We start from the raw sequence: 19,081 nt of genomic DNA, 5'->3' as shown, positions 1-19,081 counted from the left end.
ACCCCCGACCATAGCACAGCGAAAAAATGAGGGTTATGTGTTTCACTTGTGCGGTGTATGTTCACAATTTTCTCGGTAACTATTACAGCTATCGATTTCGTTCTGTCACAGAATTATTTGTCATGTTCTCCGGCAGATTTCGACCAACAAATGATATACGAGGTCTGTAAATAAAGTAATGAGACTAGTTTTTTGGCAACCAAAGTGGCAACAATGTAAAGTTACTAGTAAACATATGAACAACTGATTTATATTAGGTATTAATATTTTTTCTATTGTTGCCACGTGAGACGTAAACAAACTTTTCGTGAAACGAGGTTTTGTTGTGCGTTACAAAAATGAGTGATACTAATTATGAGCAACGTTGTGTAATCAAGTTTTGTGTTTTATACAACATGGTATATTTCCTATAATGTCTGATTCAGCTGCGATTGGATGGGTCTCCCCCATTCGGTATATCACACAGTTTTTCTCCAGGCATGGTGCCTTTCGGGCGAGTTTGGTTAGGTTTCGTTTGGTGGATTCGAGTCAATCCTTGGATTGTGGAACTTATGATACAGTGGACCACGTCCTGTATGTCTGTCCCCGATACGAGGTCGAACATTCACGAGCTGTTCGGTAACTTGAGAGAATACATTCCTTTTTGGATCTCCGTATTAACTGGATGATCCGCAAGGAGTGGCCTATAGTGGATGGATTTCTTCGCGCCCTTGCGGTGTGTAGGTCTGCAGAGGGAGTTTAATCGAGGTACTCGATCGTGGTAAGATCCCGGCATAGGTATTGGATTGGTTGGAGGTAGGCGTATTGGCATCGTGCCACGGTTATATTGTTATCGTTTGTGATTCGCTTTGGGGCTTCCGCTGGTGGGGGTGGCCGCTCCGTCGGATATGTTAAACCGTGCGACCGGGGGCGGAGTCATTGGTATGACTAATTTAACTTTAAAATCGTTCGTTTTCTGAGGCATTCATAGTCACAAACGGCGTGATCAAATCTTCACTAGGCGCGGGGTTCACTCTCCGCGGTTTCGGTCAGTTAGTTTGAGGGAATCAAGTTAGGTTGGATGTGAAGATGTCCGTTTGAAGCCTACGTGAAGGCAATATTCGATATGTATTTTACTGATCCAATGTCTGCCAAGGCATTTACATCGGTGGCATACTGACCGAGGCCTGGCTGATGACTGTGAGATGTAATCTGTTAGAGGATCTAAAGACGACCTCCGGTAAAGCCCTCAGGGCTTGGAAGGGAGGGGGTGGTGTGGCGACCGGTAACGTCACAAGGTGGGTGTCTTCCCCGACGGGGTTGGGGTGCGTTACTAAAATGAGTGATACTAATTATGAGCAACGTTGTGCAATCAAGTTTTGTGTTAAACTCTGTGAGAATGCTACTGAAACTTTTTCAACATTGAAAAGGGTGTATGGAGATGATGCTCTGTCACGAGCAGTGACAGTTTTAGGTAGTTTAAAGAATTTTCAGATGGCCGGCAATCAGTTGCGGATGATCCATGTTCTGGAAGACTGTTGATGTCAAAAAGTGATGACAATGTTTGAGCAAATCAAATTCTTGATTTGGTACGACTGGCGATTAACTGTCAGAATGATTGCAGAACAATTGAATTTCAACTGTATCACAGTCTATCAAATTTTGACAAACAAATTGGACATGAAAAAAGTTTATGCAAAATTGGCCCAAAAAACCTCACTGTTGAACAGAAAAACAACAGGGTGGAAGTGTGCCATGATCTTCTAGGGCGAATTGAAACTGATCCTGATTTTCTAAAAAAATGTTATTACTGGTGATGAATATATTTGAGTACGACCCAGAAAAAAAACGCCAGAGCAAGCAGTGGTACACCTCACACTCACTACATCCCAATAAAGCAAAAATAAGCAAATCAGAAATCAAAAACCATGCTAATTTGTTTCTTTGGTAGTAATGGCATTGTCCATATGGAGTTTTTACCTACAGGGGAAATGAATATATTTACTGAGAAATTCTTGAAAGACTGCAGTAAAGAGTTGCCTGCATGAGACCAACCATAAAAAACAACTGGATGGTGTATCATAACAATGCACCTTGTCACACTGCATTCTCAGTTAATGAGTTTTTGGCAAAGAAAAGCATTCCTGTCGTTCCTCAACCACCTTATTCATCTGACTTGAGTTCCAGTGACTTTTCCTGTTCCTGACTTTAAAAAGAACACTTCAAAGGACACCATTTTGGAACAGTAGAAAACATAAAAAAAAAATGTAACCAACCATCTGAAGGATTTCCGATTTCTGAGTTCCAACACTGATATGAAGAGTGGGAAAACCGTTTGAAGCGTTGTGTGGCTTTCCAAGGAAACTATTTCGAATTTGATAGAGTCCATGTATAATTGGATTGTAAATAAAAAGCTTTTTTGAAACAGTCTCATTATTTTATTCTACAGACCTTGTAAACTTTAAAAATTTTTAATTTTATTTTTTATTACTCTTTAATTTTATACTTTTTTTCAAAATAACATCAACTTCTATCAAACCAAATTAAAAATAGCTCAGTTTTTGTGTAACTCACTACAGTATTTCAGCTTATAAGAAATTATGCTTCAGTTGCAATTTTTAATGAATTATCAAACCATTTAAAAAAGTTTTTCCACTAAGTTATTTAAAATATAATTAAAAAAGTTTCAGTTACAGAAACAACTAGCCGCTTATGGCTTGCTTTGCTCACTCTTCCTGTCTAGTCAAGGGCTTTTCCCCCTGTGTTCATTAAATTCATGCTTGTGAGAAAAATAATGATAAATAAAAATTAAAGGTTCTTCAGTTAATAAAGACTATCAGTGCACTGTAAATTGTTCAGAGTAATAATTTGGTTGGTCAGAACCTGAAATTTTGAGTGATATGAAGAATGCGGGTTTCATCATCTTAAAAATAGATGTTATAACTGGTTATCCGTTCTTTATAAGGTTAAAAGTGTATTCTGGTCATTTCTTAATGTTGCCCGACAAACTCCACTAAGAGGTGACTGTACTCCCTTTACTCATTTTTAAAAAATTTTTGATTATTTTTATTTTATGTTTTTTAGTCAAGTAACCAGAGCCAGGTACAGCCAGTTGTGTTGCACATAGAGTAACAGTGGCAGTGGCTGTGTTGGTTGAGCTGCTGCACTGAACACAATTGCACTTCAAAAAAGTCAAATTCCAAAAAACTGAAAGTGGTTTTTAGATATTTCTCTGAAGAGTATTTACAAGGCCAAATTGAATGAATATTTCATTTTTATTGTTGGAAATAGGAAAAAGTTGGCAATAATTTTTAAAAAATTTTTTACTTTCATCTCTTTCAAGGTCGAATTTTGATAAAATCCAGAAATCTATTTTTAGATATTTGTATGAAGATTAAAAAGACCAAAAATCAAGTTCATATTTTCATTTGTTACCGAGGAATTAAAAAAAAAAATAGTAAAATTTAATGTTACCCCATTTTAACACTTAAAAACTGAATTTCAAAAAATTATTTCTTAGTGTATACTTACACCATAAGGTGTACACAAATTTTTAACAATTTATCTTCATTGGTTTTTGTTGGGTGTTGATTATTAGTCAGACAAGACATGTTGTTTTTTTTTAGGTACAGATATTACTCTGATAACTAATTTATAAATAATATTAATTAAAACATTTTTAAAAAATCCTGAATTTGCTACATCCTGTTCAACATGTACATAAATATGTATTCAAATAATTTTCATTAACACCTTTTAAACTGTGAATTATTTTTTGTCTTTAGTAACTTCATTTATTTACTTTGATATTATTTTAAATAATTAATATGAACTTTAATCATATCTATTTTTTTATATTATAATTAATTAATTGTGTATTCTGTGATGCTGCTCAGATCAAGTTTTACCACGGTTTCTCTTGATCCACCCAGCCATACACTAAGGCAGTTCCCTTTTTTATTCATGGAGTAGCACATCTATCCATTCCTGACATGATCTATGTGATATATCATTATGTATTGATCAAAATAAAAAATTTATTCATAAAACAATTTAATTTGGTTTAATTGAGAATCTTTAAATCATGATTCCCAATTATTACGAATGTTCAACGTTTATGGTAAACTAATTTTTTGATATGTATTTTTGCATCATTTTATCATCCTTTCTAAAGTTGGTTTGACCATCACCAAACCCATAAAGTCATAGAAAGACTAAGAAGCCCTAATATGTACAAAGCCTTAAGTTATGAGGTAAAAGCCAATTCTCCTAAGAGTCATATGTATTAACATATGCAAATATGTGACAAGATTCACATATAAAACTGATATTCCCAACACCTACCTGCTCAGTAATTTAGTATCTACTGATAAAATAGTTACTTAACAAACGACAAAGAGCATGACTGGGAGAAAAACTTGTAAAAAAAATTGTGACATCAAATGAGAAATTTAAATAACAATAATAAAATAATAATTGCTCGAAAAAAAAGAAAAGACTTTTAGGGTGGAAAACTTTGTTTTAGTCTTAATACTGAATAATAATAATAATGTAGGGTGTTCCAACTTAAAAGAGGCCCCATCACTCAGTAATTTGTACTAAATGCATACTTTTGTTAAAATGCATATATTTATGTGAGATGAGTAAAAAAATGTGAAGATGTTGATATGACTGGAGCTGGTGTGGGGAGGACTGTTTATTGCCTGCACATTTGTGTATTGCCAATCCATGTCGAGCACTGGATTTTAAACATGGATGCTTAACTGCATGTCGTTGAATGCGGTTAACTGTTGAAGAACGTTTATTTATGATGGAAACTTATTTATAGATGGAATCTCATGTTGTGTGTTGGTGAAAGTTTAGGAAGAAATTTGAAAAGGAAGCACCAATGAAAATGTTATTCAAAAGTTAGTTAAAAAATTTTGTGAAATAGGTTTTGTGTTAGGCCAAAAACAACCTAAACAGTTCAGTTTTAACAATGCATGTTGAGCAGGTCATTAAAGCGGCAGTTACAAGATCTCATAAATATTTGCAGAGACTAAATCAAGAAAATAACATTTCACTAACTTCAGCCCACACTGCAATGAAGAGAATGCTGAAGTGTTATCCCAAGTATTGAATGCAGGTTTTCCATGAGCTAACTAATGCTGATTATGCTAAAAGGATTCACTACTAACAATGGCTCAAGAACTTCATTAGAGGCAACAATGGCATTTTAGATCAAGTGTCTTTCATAGATGAAGCATGGTTCATCTGAAAACCTGCATATTTTCTTTGAATATTCCCTACACCCACAAAAAATAGGTGTCTTGTGTGCGGTTATGAGGTGACAAAAAAAAGGACTCTTGTTTTTTTGAAAAGACTGTGGATGCTGCCGTCTACCAAGAAATTATCCAACAGCTCATAGCCTTAAAGCAAGATGATGAATGTGATTGCTGGTTGTAACAGGACCGCACCATTTGCCATACTGCTTGCTCTACTATGGAGAGGCTACAGGATTTTTTGGGTGGAGAATCATCTCTAAAGGATTGTGGCCACCAAGATCCCCTGATCTGACTAGTCCACCTTCTTTCTGTGGGGTTACTCAAAAGAGATTGTTTAGAGGAGCAGTCCATACAGCCTGCTGGATGGCATTGCCGATGCCATCCATGAAATAGATAGGGTACAGCTGAGAAAAATAGTCAGACACATAGTCAAACAAGTTGACAAGAGCATAGAAGTGGATGGACATCAGTTTCAACATCTTCTGTAAACTATTATGTAAGTGTTTGCCTATAAACTATTTTTTATAGAATAAACTAGGTGATGGGGCCTCGTTTAAGTTGAATATTCTGCATAATATGCAAAGGACTTTGCATATGACCGAACAAAAAAGTAGGGTTAGGAAACCTTATGCAAGGTATAAACCATTACTTAAAGTTAGATAGGGACTTTATGCATATACTGTAAAAATCTGAGAATGAATAAATAATAAATATATAGTCAATCCCAAAACTAAAAAAAATCCCTTGCTAAGCATAATAGTTTTTTAAATTTATTTATAAATGAACATCTTATAATATTAATACTTATGACAAAATAAATGCCAAATTAAATTGTAAAACATACAAAAAACCAATTACATTGTTATTTACTAGTAACAATTTAAAAGAACATCACTTTATCAACTATTTGCTTGTTTTCACAGTGACTGCAATTAAATGCTGCACATCATATCATTTATAATAACAAGAATGAGTAGAATAAAAATCAGGAAACTAATTAGACGATAATAAAATGAAGATGAAATAACCAAAGATAAAAAATAAAATGATGCTGTTGTGAGCAAAGCTTAAGTACATATGAAATAAATTTATGCATTGTTTCACTGCAAAAAGGATTTTTAATTTGTTGGATTATTTTTTCTGTCTTTAGTATTTTTTTTACAACTTTAATAAATGTAAAGCGCCTGAAGTTGACAGCAACCAGAGTTGCTTTCTCTAATGATGCATATTGTTTAAAAATAACAATATCCAACTTTTTTTTGGCAAACAACCATAGGAGTAAAAAATGGTAAACTATATGGAGATTAAAACAAACCATTATATCATTTTTGTAACAGAATTGTAAAACAAAGGTTTAAGTCCGCAAGGAAAAATTTATAAGTAGCAGCATATACTTGAAAAATAAAATATTTTCAATAAATAATTAAAAATTAAATTTGTCTTACTATATCTGGAACATCAGAAATTAAACTTTATACTGCAGTTCACTTTTTTCAGAAACTACTGAAGAAATTTTCTCCAAATTTAATATAAATTAGAAAAAAAATTATTAAAAAACTGTTGATTTCTTAACCTAATTTCCCTTTCATTGGAGAGGGAGGTTAAATTCTTATAACCTTTTCAGGATTTAAATTTTCACAAAGGTTTCTTTACAACAAATACTTTGAACCTAAGAGATAACTACTTATAAAATTTCTGATTTTTATAACTGGTGGTGCAGACATATTATTATGCCAATTTGGTGTATACAGGTGTCTCAGGAGGTACTTGCCAAACTTAAGGGACTTATTCAGGACATCAAAATAAATAAAAAATTCATTTGTTCAAATTGGTTGATTAACAGCTGAGACTTGATTAAAATTGTTAATGGATAGTAAAAATTAAGCAGTCTGACAATTTTGAGGCTCTTTTTACTATTACAAATAATAGAGATTATTATGAATTCAATTAGTGAAATAGCCCAATGGGCTGATTTAGTGGTTAAATTGTCTCGCAATTCAGTTTTTTAACAGCTGATTTTCAGTCAAAGGTTCTGAGGTTCAAATCCTAGTAAAAATTGGTTGCTTTTATATGAATTTGAATATCCATGTCTCAGGAATGGTCGACTTGAGACTGTAGAAGACTACAGAGATAACCCACCATGGTGGTCTAGTGTCTTCACAAATCAGCTGATTTCGAAGTCGAGAGTTCCAATGTTCAAATCCTAGTAAAGGCAGTTACTTTTATATGGATTTGAATACTAGATTGTGGATACAGGTGTTTTTTGGTGGTTGGGTTTCAATTAACCACACATCACAGAAATGGTCGACCTGAGACTGTACAAGACTACACTTCACTCTTCATAGATATCACTTCATTCATACATATCACCCTCTGAAGTAATACCTGACAGTGATTCCCAGAGACCAAACAGGAAAAAAAGACTACAGAGGTGTAATCTTGATACATGTCATACATTCATCCTCATCTTATTGGGCCATGGAGAGGGGAGGTTGCCTATCACTAGTTAAACAGGTTGCAACATACTCATTAGAAAAATAAATAAATAAAAATTATGAAATTCAAATAAGTGGACATTATGAAAGAAATTAAAACAGAAACAAAATTGTCAGACAGCATAATTTTTACCATCCAATTTAACAATTTCAGTCATATCACAGCTATTTATAAAACAAACGTGGTTTTGCTCTCATCCTGATCCCATAGGGGAAGACACCCTCCGCCACCTCCTCCATTCCAAGCCCTTATGGGTTTTACTGGAGGTCATCTTTGAAGTCTCAACTTTTGACATATTCCAGTCTGCCTCGGCTAGGATGCCACCAATGCGAATGTCACAAGTGACATTCCCATCAGTGTACTACTGTTTAATGAACTCAAAACAAAACACAGCTCACAAAGTCTTAAGCAGAACTGAAAATACCTAACTAAAAAAAGGAATTGAACTACTTACCCACAGAAGGTAAAAGTGGGTTCAACATACAACACGAAACAAAAATATTATACAGAACAATAACAACACAGTAACATTGAAACAAAACAAAGGACAATAACGACAACAAAAACATAATTTATAAAACAAAACAACAAAAATAGAATAAAAAAGAATCCAAGCAGAGCTCTAGATTCCCTCAGCAATCTTTTCCTCTGCTAAGTACATTACGAAACTCTCCACTATTGCCCAATCGGCCTGGCTCCTCCAGTTTACACAGAAAAACAACACCAACCCGATAAGATCAAGCCGACAGATGGTCTCCGTATGCATAACTCGTATTTCAAGCACTCATAATGAACATGGTAGGTGTCGTCCAGTTGTCCACACTGAGGACACATCCTAGAATCTACCAAGCCGAATTTCTGCAGTCTGTCCCTAAAAGCACCGTGACCATTAAGAAATTGTGTCACATATTTATTAGGGTGCACCCAAGAGGTGTCCCGTAAATCAACATTTGGAGAGAGATCATGCGTATAATGCCCACCATCTGCCTCATCCCACCTGGCCTGCCACAAGGCATAGCCATGTTGTTCAATATCTTGAACTTTATCCGAAGTCAACTCATCGGACTTCTTAGCAACATACTGCTGCTGCTTCTCAGACGCAATCAAGTCTATCGGTTTCACACCTGCAATCACTAAGACTGTCTCCCGTGAAATAGTACGGTAACCACCCGTTACCTTAACAATACTAGGCGTTGAGCCCTTAATAATATCTCCTGATAACTTTTATATTTTAGCTTATGCGCCCAAACAGGCGCCGAGTATAGCAAAATAGCCTCGCACACGCCTTTATACAGGATAGTCATGGTCTTAAAGTGAAGACCCCAATCAGGATTGAGCACACGTCGATCACCGAAGAAAGAATTGCAGGCCCTCTCCGCAACGTATTGAAGGTGCTTCTTAAATTGCAGTTTGTCAACAATAAACACCCCCCAAGGTACTTTTGAACCTGAATATACTTTATATGCTGGCCTGCCATCGAAACATGGACACGCCAAACGGCCTTTGAGAAGCATTATCATGGTCTTTCTCGGGGTAAACGTCATCTTGTGTTGATGAACCCACAGCTCAAGCATCCTGCAAGCCCGAGTGGCTCGGAGATCAACCTCCCTCCGCTAGCTTCCTTCGACCAGCAGGAGCCAATAGTCAGCATAAACCACGATGCAACACCCGCTGGGCAACCTCAACCGCAGGAAAGAATCAAATTCCACCACCCACAATAATGAACCCAACATGCTGCCCTGGGAACATTCCTTAGAAAGCGTTTTGCCAACCTCATGGCTGTCCTCGCGGAGTAGTACATCCCGATGACTGAAGTAACTTTGCATAACTTGCAATTCACTTACAATACATTCTCTTTTTTGGAGTTGGTAAATAGCAGAAGTCTACCATAGATTATTAAACGCTTCGGAAATGTCCAGGAAAATCCTCAGGACATATTCCGTCAAACTGGTTGTTACAACACTCATCACATGAAGTATGGCGTCTTCCGTACCCTTTCCGGGACGAAACCCGTACTGATTCTCCATCAACAATCTTTGCGAGGTTAACCTTTCATTTATACGCAGATACAGAACCTTTTCAAAGACCTTGCCAATAACCGAGAGTAACGTCAGAGGCCTATACGACGAACTAACAGCAGGATCCTTGTTGCCACCTTTAAACAATTTCACAATCCCCTTCTTCCAACATACAGGGAAGTATCCTCCAAACAACAATTTATCAAATACACGTGTGATAACTCTCACACTCAACCCAACCGAGCGAACAAGAAGCTGCGTCGTTATTCCATCAAAGCCTGGGGCCTTACCCCTACCTAAACTACAGATAGCACGACGAACCTCAGTCACGGTGATTTCCAAGGACACTGCACCTCCGCGGAACTGAGCGACCGCTCGCCGCACCCGCAGATTGTAAGCGGTCTCTGCAGCTTCACTATCATCAGGCAGTAAATTGCCTAGTAATTTGAGTAAAATCTCAGAAGTATCCGAAATTACACCAAACCTGGTCGAGAAAGCAGACAGAAGAACGTCCTTTCGTCGTTTGTGTCCCAAGATCTTATTTTCTACGCCCGAGGGATCTCTGTTCATGTACAAAGGAACGCCAGGAGTCCCTTTTCGCAGTCCGGACTTTATGAAAGTAATGACACCTCAGGGTCCTGTATTCAGCAACAAGGACGACCCGTCGTTCCGGATCACCGTCACGTTGAGAAGTTCTCCGCAATGACAAACCGCTCTCTTCATGACGGCGACAGATCCCTATTCCACCATGATGCAATCCTCTCTCGACCGAAACTTGAACACTCAGCGGTATCGAGAAAAGCCTCTGACAAACCAACTGCAGATCTTCCAAATGCAAGACATCCAGGCTCCGTTACAAAACTCGGAGTCTGGTCGAAAGTAAATCAACAAGTTTCTTCCAATCCGCATGCCTGTGCAGGAAACGACCCTTTCTTTCTTTTTTCTGTTTAGCGTCCAGTAATTACCGTTTAGATAATACTTCAAGGATGAATGAGGATGACATGTATGAGTGTAAATGAAGTGTAGTCTTGTACAGTCTCAGGTCAACCATTCCAGAGGTGTGTGGTTAATTGAAACCCAACCACCAAAGAACACCGGTATCCACGATCTAGTATTCAAATCCGTGTAAAAATAACTGACTTTACTAGGACTTGAACGCTGCAACTCTCGACTTCCAAATCAGCTGATTTGGGAAGAAGCGTTCACCACTAGACCAACCCAGTGGGTTACAGCAGGAAACGACCCTGCTGAACCGGAACGTTACATCGGTAGCGCTCACTCAAGCCACCAGCAATCTCATAGTCATCAATCGATGATCATTGAGCAATCATCAACTACTTTTTGCTCACAATACAAGCTTAACATTATATCTAATAAAACTAACATTTACAGAGCTAATAATGATTACAAAATGGGTTAAGTGGCCGCCATCTTTAAATTTTTACTTATTTTTTTGTAGATGTTGGATAAATATACACCATATTTAATTAAAAATTCCACTCTGTTCTTAAGATACACAATTTTGTTTTAATAAACACAAAATGGTGGGCAGAGGGAAAGTGAAACAACATGGGGGTTTGTCCACACGAATGTTTTTGTTAATTTTGATGTCTTGAATCAATCCCTAGTATTTGGTCAACACTTCCAGTACTACTTTATTAAGGGTTCCCATAATAAGACACGGGAACCCTTAAATAACTTTTCAACAGTTATATACAGAAAACTGCAATTTTTTACAGATGGTACTGCCTCAAAACAATATATTTTTTAGAATGAGACCACCACACCCTAAGTACCAACAGAGGCGAATCAAACATTTCAAAAGGAGTGAGTGAGGTTGTCATATCATTTTAAAGCGTACTGTTTACGCCAATGCGTAAAGTAGTTTTAATCCAATAAATTCAAGGTTATGGTTGAGTCTTGTAAAATTTATTTTGCACTTTCGTAGGGCTTATCATATGTGTACTTTTAGAATAGGTTGTTTTGGCTTGTTGTTTTCATTATCAACTCTCTCGGCTCCAGTCTGACTGACTGTTGCGTCATCTTTATAGTGTCAGCGTATTCTATCACGCATTATTTATTGCTGTTTAGTCTTAACTGTTTTTTGTTATTTTCAATTCCAATATTGTCGTAGTTCCTGTATGTCTAATTTTCTTTGTTAGCCATGATGTCATTCCTCAACTTGTTCGTATTCAGAAATTATTTTATCAGTCTTAAGTAATTCTTTTAATGGTCTGCTTGCTTGTAAAAATTTTTGTTTTGTCTTCGTTAAGGAATTCCACACGTTTTTCTAATCGTTCTTACACTAACACTTGCACACTATCCGTTGTCGTTAACACACACACACTCTTCTGTCCATTGCCTAATTCGCTCCATTCTTCTTATCACTCCACCTTTTTTGTCAGTGCAGGGTAGACTTCCAAGATGTGTGGGTCGCTCTCTCTCGTATATTACAGATCAGACTTTCATGATGTGTTGATCGCTCTCATTTCTCTCTCTCTCGTATATTCCAGGACAAACTTTCACGATGTGTAGTTGCCTGCGATTCGCTCTCGTTTCTCTCTCTCTCATATAGTGTGGTTATACTCGTCGCCTTTGTGCATTCATAAACGTGTTCGTACTAGAAACGTTGATTTTTAGTGCGGTTATATTCGTTACCTTTGTGCATTCATAAACATTGGTTCAGTTACTACAAACCAGCCGAATTTATTGAAGCAGGATCTTTCCAAACTGGTTATTACAAATTTGTGATGCTCCGTATTATTCAATTTCTAGTAACAAAGTGTTACCTCTGTATTTTCTGATACACCACTGTAGATTACGCCAAGGATAAACTGTATGTATATATGTGTACTTTAATTCACGAGTTCATTTTTTACAAAAAATAATGTGTGATTAAAGCAAATTTAAATTATTCATTATTTATTATATTAAACAGTTATGTTATTAGTAAAATTAGTGAAATACTCAATTAATTGTACATTATGAATTTGAAATTCAAGATTGGCTTAAAAAACCATTTCTTCACTCAAGTATAGTCATGAAAGGTGGCTTAGATAAAGGTTGTGTTATTATATTTTATGTGCTGCTAACTACTGTTATTATAAAATCGACTTGTAATTAAATAGTACATCAGAATTATAAAAAAAATATGTATGACACAAACATTCATGGACATGAATGTGTTGGTTGATAATATTTTATATACATTTTAGTGACTTCCAGGAATGTGTTCTTATTGTATCTCATTGACTCATGTAACTGCACAAATTTTTGATTTCATTTGGAAAATAACAATTTTAATGATACAGTTATAGTCATTTGACAATAATTATTTATAATTTTGTTTCTTTGTCTTATCTAAGTACTAAAATTTGTTATTCAAACTTCTTCTATTTCACATAATTTTAATGTGTTAGATTATTGTTGTTGTTAATATTTTTTAATCAATTTTAAATATTGTTTTGTTCAATCAAGTGTTATATTATTTTTACAAATTAGAAAAAAAGAAGTCATTAACATGAAAATCGCTAAGAAACTTGAATATTTTCAAGAAAGCTTGCTTACTATATGAACTCTATTTATATGATTACTTATTACAATTTGATTATATTGTAATTAACTTTCTTTTACACTGGAATATTATCGTGGCCTTTTTTTTATAACAAACTAGAAATGCAAGTTTTAATTATTTAATGATAAGTATGAAGATGTTCATAAATCAAAAAAGGCCAGTGCCAATGATAAGAATTATTGTATTTATATTTCTAAGTTAATGACATTTGTTCATTGCTAATTTTTATTATTACAGAATATATCAGTAACGCAACAGTTTTCCAGTTACACTATGTTTATTGATGTTATGTTTATAAGTATATGATTGTAAAAAAAGGTGATTTAAGTTCTTTTGTTTTCAGGTTTTGTTAAATTGCAGATTTTCATATTATTAGTCTATATGCAGTTTATTTGTGTGATAAATTAAAGTCCAATTCTTTTGGCAAAAACGAGGTATGTCATTTTATTTTTTGTTAATTTTACCCAACACGTACTAATTAATAAAAATCAAATAGTACAACCCAGTTAACAGTGGTCAATATTTCATTAAATAGTGAACAATACTTCATCAGCAACAATAATATAAAACTATAAACAAATACTAAAAAAAAGTAATATGCTTTTTCTATGATCTTTAATGTTTTGATACTTTTATATTAAAAAAAAAAAAATATTGATACCCTGTTAAAATAATAATTATGAAAATGCTACAAGAAATTAAAACATTAGTCAATGTTATACAGCTAAAATTTTAATAATTTAAAAACCTACTTTGCTACTACGATGGAATTAATAAAATATTTACTGTACATAATATTATGTTACAGAACATACAAGTTAAATTCTCTGTTTTGGTTATTAATTTTTCATCTTATATATTAATTAAAATAGTTTATTTGAAACTACTGAATTACAATTTATAATTGTTTGTTAAAATACATACCGAATGAAAGCAATTTATATAATCATTGACTGAATTATCAGCCAAAAAATTTAAAACAAAAGGGAATAGATAAAATTTATAAACTGCATTTTAAACATTGTCAAATATTAATATTTGATTATATAATAATATAATATAATATTAATAACATTAATATTAATGTCAGGTACAGAGGACATAATATGTTGCAACAAGTAATTTAATCATATCAGTTCTGCCAACTTGTGAATTTTACTATCAGTTACTTACTACTGGTTTATAATAATTACTTTCATTTAAGAACTTGCAAATTAAATATGTCTGTGATAAATTTAGCTATCTTTCATTTTTATTATTTTTTAATAATATCTATATATATGTGTCACTGCCAATTTTTATAGCAGAATCTCTAACATTCAACTGGAAGTTTGGGTTCCATTCCTAGTCAGGCATGACATTTTTTACATGCTACAAAATTCATCATCATCCAATATTAAAAAAAGGAACTATTTTTGGGCATCAGTCTATTCTTACTGCTGGAATAAAAATTCCAATCTATTTCTATTTTTGTGACAATTTGAGAATTTTTTCCTAAGTGACCTGGTAATTTTTCTAGTACAAATAATACTATTATCATAATATTTAATTTCATAAATCCAAAATAAGTAAAATTTATCAAATCTATTTGATTTTTGTTGAACTGGTTTATTTAATGGTTTTATATATTATAGCATTTTTGTTATTGTGAAAAGTTTAGTTGATTGTTTTGGATATTTTTACAATTCATTTACTTATATATTTATAAATAAATCTGTTATATATTCTTTTTTGTTTTGTTAACATTCTTTATACTACTATGCATAATAATATTGTAATATATACACATACCGTATACTTTTATGAGAGTTGGCTAATATATAATGCACAGTGACTCATAACTCACAAACGACATAAAAGTACATTTTATTTGCTACAAAAACTTTTATTTTTTCAAATATTCACATCTACACATTTCTGTCAATGATGAACCAGTTTTTTCATTCTGTCAATGTAAATGCAAACTCTTTTCATGATCCACAATATCACTGTGTTCTTCAGTTTATTGTCCATGGTGAAATATTTCCTTAACACCCCTCTTTAATTGAAGAATGAAGTGAAAATCGCAGGGTGTCAAATCTAGTGAGTACTGAGAGTCATGGGATAGGTCCAAATTTCAACTTCAATGAGCTCAGCAATGGCATGCAATGTGTGTTGTCAAGCACACATCCTGTTGCAGCATTATCAACTCAATAAATTTTTGAACAGACATAGACCCTCCCTATGTGTTTCCACCTCCTTTTGATGTTTTTCATCGATCACTGTAAGGTTCACCCTCAATATTCACTTGCACAAGATTTTATTGCTCACCTTCTCACACTAATGACTTTTACGCGTTTATGAATGTCATTAGCATTCACTTCTTCCACTGTTAAAAATGTCTCAATCTTTGCAGAAGTACTTGACTCCATAACAATGGCAACTGAAAGAAAATGAGAGCATGGGTGAATGAATTTTGGAATGTTAGTAATAGGGAGATGATTCTACAAGATGGCAGCACGTTTTGTGCAACATTTTGTTTTTCCATTATGCTCCAGTATGCATTAATTTCACTGTATTTTTCATGTATATATATTACTGCCAGCTAATCCTTGTTTTGCATGCATGACTGGTGAATAGGTTTTATATATATATAAATACAGAGAAATCCAAAGTCACACAAATCAAAGTACGTAATAAAAAATATAATACATTAGGTAATAATTTTTAAAGATTTATTTTTTTTCACAACAAATGCTCAAAATGGCTACCCCATTCAGTAATGCATATACAAACTCTTTTCATCATGTTTGAGGCCACTTTGTGGAGCACATATATATACTGATGTTAATCTCTGTTGTTATGTTCATCTTTAGTTCTTCCATTGTGTATGACCTGTTCTTATAGCTCTTTCTTGTAAGATAACTTCACAGGAATAAATCTGGGGACATCAAATCGGGTAAACACGAGGAGGCCATAATCCTTTAGAGATGATACGCTCGCCAAAAAAACTCGTGAAAGAAATGCGTGGTTTTGTTAGATGTGTGACATGTGGTACTGTCCTGCTGGAACCAATGATCCTGTTCATCATCTTAAAGAAGCACAGTAAACTATATAATGTCTTGTACACAACACTGTTCATTGTAAGTTTAAAAAAAAATGGCGCCCATTATTTGATAATGAGGTATGGCACACCATACTCCCATTTTGTAAGAGTGTTTTCATGTAACAGATGTAGATTTTCAGTCGACTAAATTCTTGTGTTTTGGCTGTTCATGAAACCACACCTCATTAGTGACGAAAACATGGTAGAGCTCTGCGATTCCATGGTTGTCAACAAATGTTTGAAACCATGTACAGTACATTACACGCTTTTCTTTATCCGACTCCTTCAATTCCTGAGCACTGGGAACATGATATGCACAAAAGTATAACCGCCTCATCGCTCTCTAAGTACTTCTATATGAAATCTGAGTGTGTGTTGATAGTATCCTCAAGCTTTTTGAAGACGAACGTTGAATCACATTCTTAACCACAGCTGGTTTACCATCAGTCAAAATGGCCGGTCTCCCGGTTCTATTCTTGTTTGCAACTGATTCGGATTCTCTAAAACAGGCTATTAATCTCATTATGATAAAATTGTTAGGCACTGCCACATCTGGATATTTCTCACAAAATTCATCTACAACACATGGATAAGAACAACTGGAAAAATAATGTTCAACAATGAAAACCCATTGCTATTGGGAAAACGACATGTTTACCAAGCAATAAACAAAACACTATTGCAAGTGTTGTGTGATCAATACACATCACAATGGATTCTAGGTTTATAATTGTTAATACCCATGCTGCTATCTTGCGGTAGCCGATAGAACTTTCTCAACTATACTACTATTTATAGACACTTTAATTAAAATTAAAGTGTCTATAATTAGTAATTAAATATATATATAAATACTAATTAAAGTGTCTTCGAAGCAAGAGCTAAGGCTATGTCATTTTTTGATCGAACCGTTGCTAGAATCAATCTAATGAGGAATGTTTTCCCAGTTCCTCCTGGCGCATCCAAGAAGAAGGTCCCCCAACTCCGTCATTTATCATTTGCATTATGCGATCATAAATCCCTTTCTGTTCACGTGTTAATTTGGGAATGTTTGATTGGACATATGACTGAAGATCACCAATGTTGTAACTCTGTTCACAGCGTAAATCCATATCAAATGAAGCAATCGCAGTTTGGGTGGGTGCTGGCATTCCCAATTGACTAAGAACTTTATTTGCATTAGCTAAGCACTTGTCTTCAATATTTATCAATGCTTCAGTGTAAATGCCTTCTGTATATTCAGACAAAAGTGAATATTTAACCTAACAAAGGATTTTTTGGTCATTATGTAGGGATATTATTTTCTGTGTATTTGGTTATTTCGACTTTTTTTGTTTGCATAGTCTTAAGTCTATCTGGGCTATAAGAAAGTTGGGTATTTTAATTTATTTACTGTAAGTCATCCTTCTTGGTGGCTTTTCTTTTTGTTTTGGTGTTTGTTTTGTTTTTTTTTTTAATAAAATACAGATGTTTTAGCTGTTAAATATAATTAAAAGAAATTTGTTACTTAATCAGTTGTGATTCTGTTTACATTGGCAACGGCCATACGGGCTCTTTGTGTTTGACAGCGGCCATCTTTCATTGATCTGATTGGTTTTCCTTTGTTTACATTTCCAAATTAAAAATAGATAGATAGATTTATTAAAATAGATGAAAACAATCTTTGATGCGGGTTATATATCGTGCTAAAATATGAGCTCAATTGGTGCAGAACATTTTGAGTTTTTGAAGCGTACACAAACGAACTTAACATTTTTATATATATAGATTATCACTTTCATCGAGTGGATAAAGTGAAAATAAATACGGTGTGGCCGTAGTTTTAATTTTTTTTATATTACCATTTAATTCGTTAATTTGCAACTTATGTTTTAAATTTACATTTTTAAGTCTCTTATTTTCGATTTGTATATATTCCAAATTTGAGTGCAACTGAGCAATATTATCTTTATATGACTTAAAATCTTTAATAAAATACTCTAATAATTTTATAGCATTTTTTATAGAAATAAGTACAGATCCAACAAGCTAAATTTAAAATTAATTCCTCCCTTAAATAAGTACCAGAAATTACTAAATTTAGTGGATTTGTACCCTTTGAAACGATTTTATAAAAATTATTTTTGTCGCTCGAATCTGATCCACCAAATGATTCTATTAATTTTTGAGATTCTTTATTACGAAACCAATTTTTAAATTCTTTCCCTCTATCTTTACATAATTTTGTTGCATTAAAAAAACCTGTATTTGTATCAACAATTAGCTTAAAATCACCAAAGATACCATATGAATAATTGTCTTTGATTTGTTCATAACACACATCCATTAAACTACTCATTTGCTTTTATATAAAAATAAAAATGTTTTAACAATAAAATATTAATTTTGAATAGTTTTAATTATTTATAAAATTCCAAAAATGTCTAATATTTTCTATAAATTGAAAAGTTTAAATTATTGTAATAATATTCTATTATTTTCATCTACAAGTATATTATTTTTAATTTCCATATATTGCAACTTTGAATGCAACTGAGCAATATCATCTTTATATGAATTAAAATCTTTAATGAAATAATCTTCTATTATATTATAACATTTAACGTAAAAATCTTTTGATATCCATGAGTAATAACAAGTAAAAGTTTTTTATAAACATATGTAC

The 19,081-nt window shown here is 33.7% G+C and overlaps 1 protein-coding gene across 1 annotated transcript in view; it reads right to left on the bottom strand.

Moving 5' to 3' along the window:
• The window catches only part of LOC142332076 (uncharacterized), an 84,067-nt gene that overhangs the window by 10,465 nt on the left and 54,521 nt on the right, over positions 1 to 19,081 (bottom strand). The gene's annotated exons all lie outside the window — the stretch shown is intronic.

This window comes from Lycorma delicatula, chromosome 11 (assembly GCF_047948215.1).
Source record: "Lycorma delicatula isolate Av1 chromosome 11, ASM4794821v1, whole genome shotgun sequence".
In the NCBI taxonomy this organism is placed as follows: domain Eukaryota; kingdom Metazoa; phylum Arthropoda; class Insecta; order Hemiptera; family Fulgoridae; genus Lycorma; species Lycorma delicatula.
Note: the sequence above shows the minus strand (reverse complement) of the source record. Positions and strands in the feature narration are given on the sequence as shown.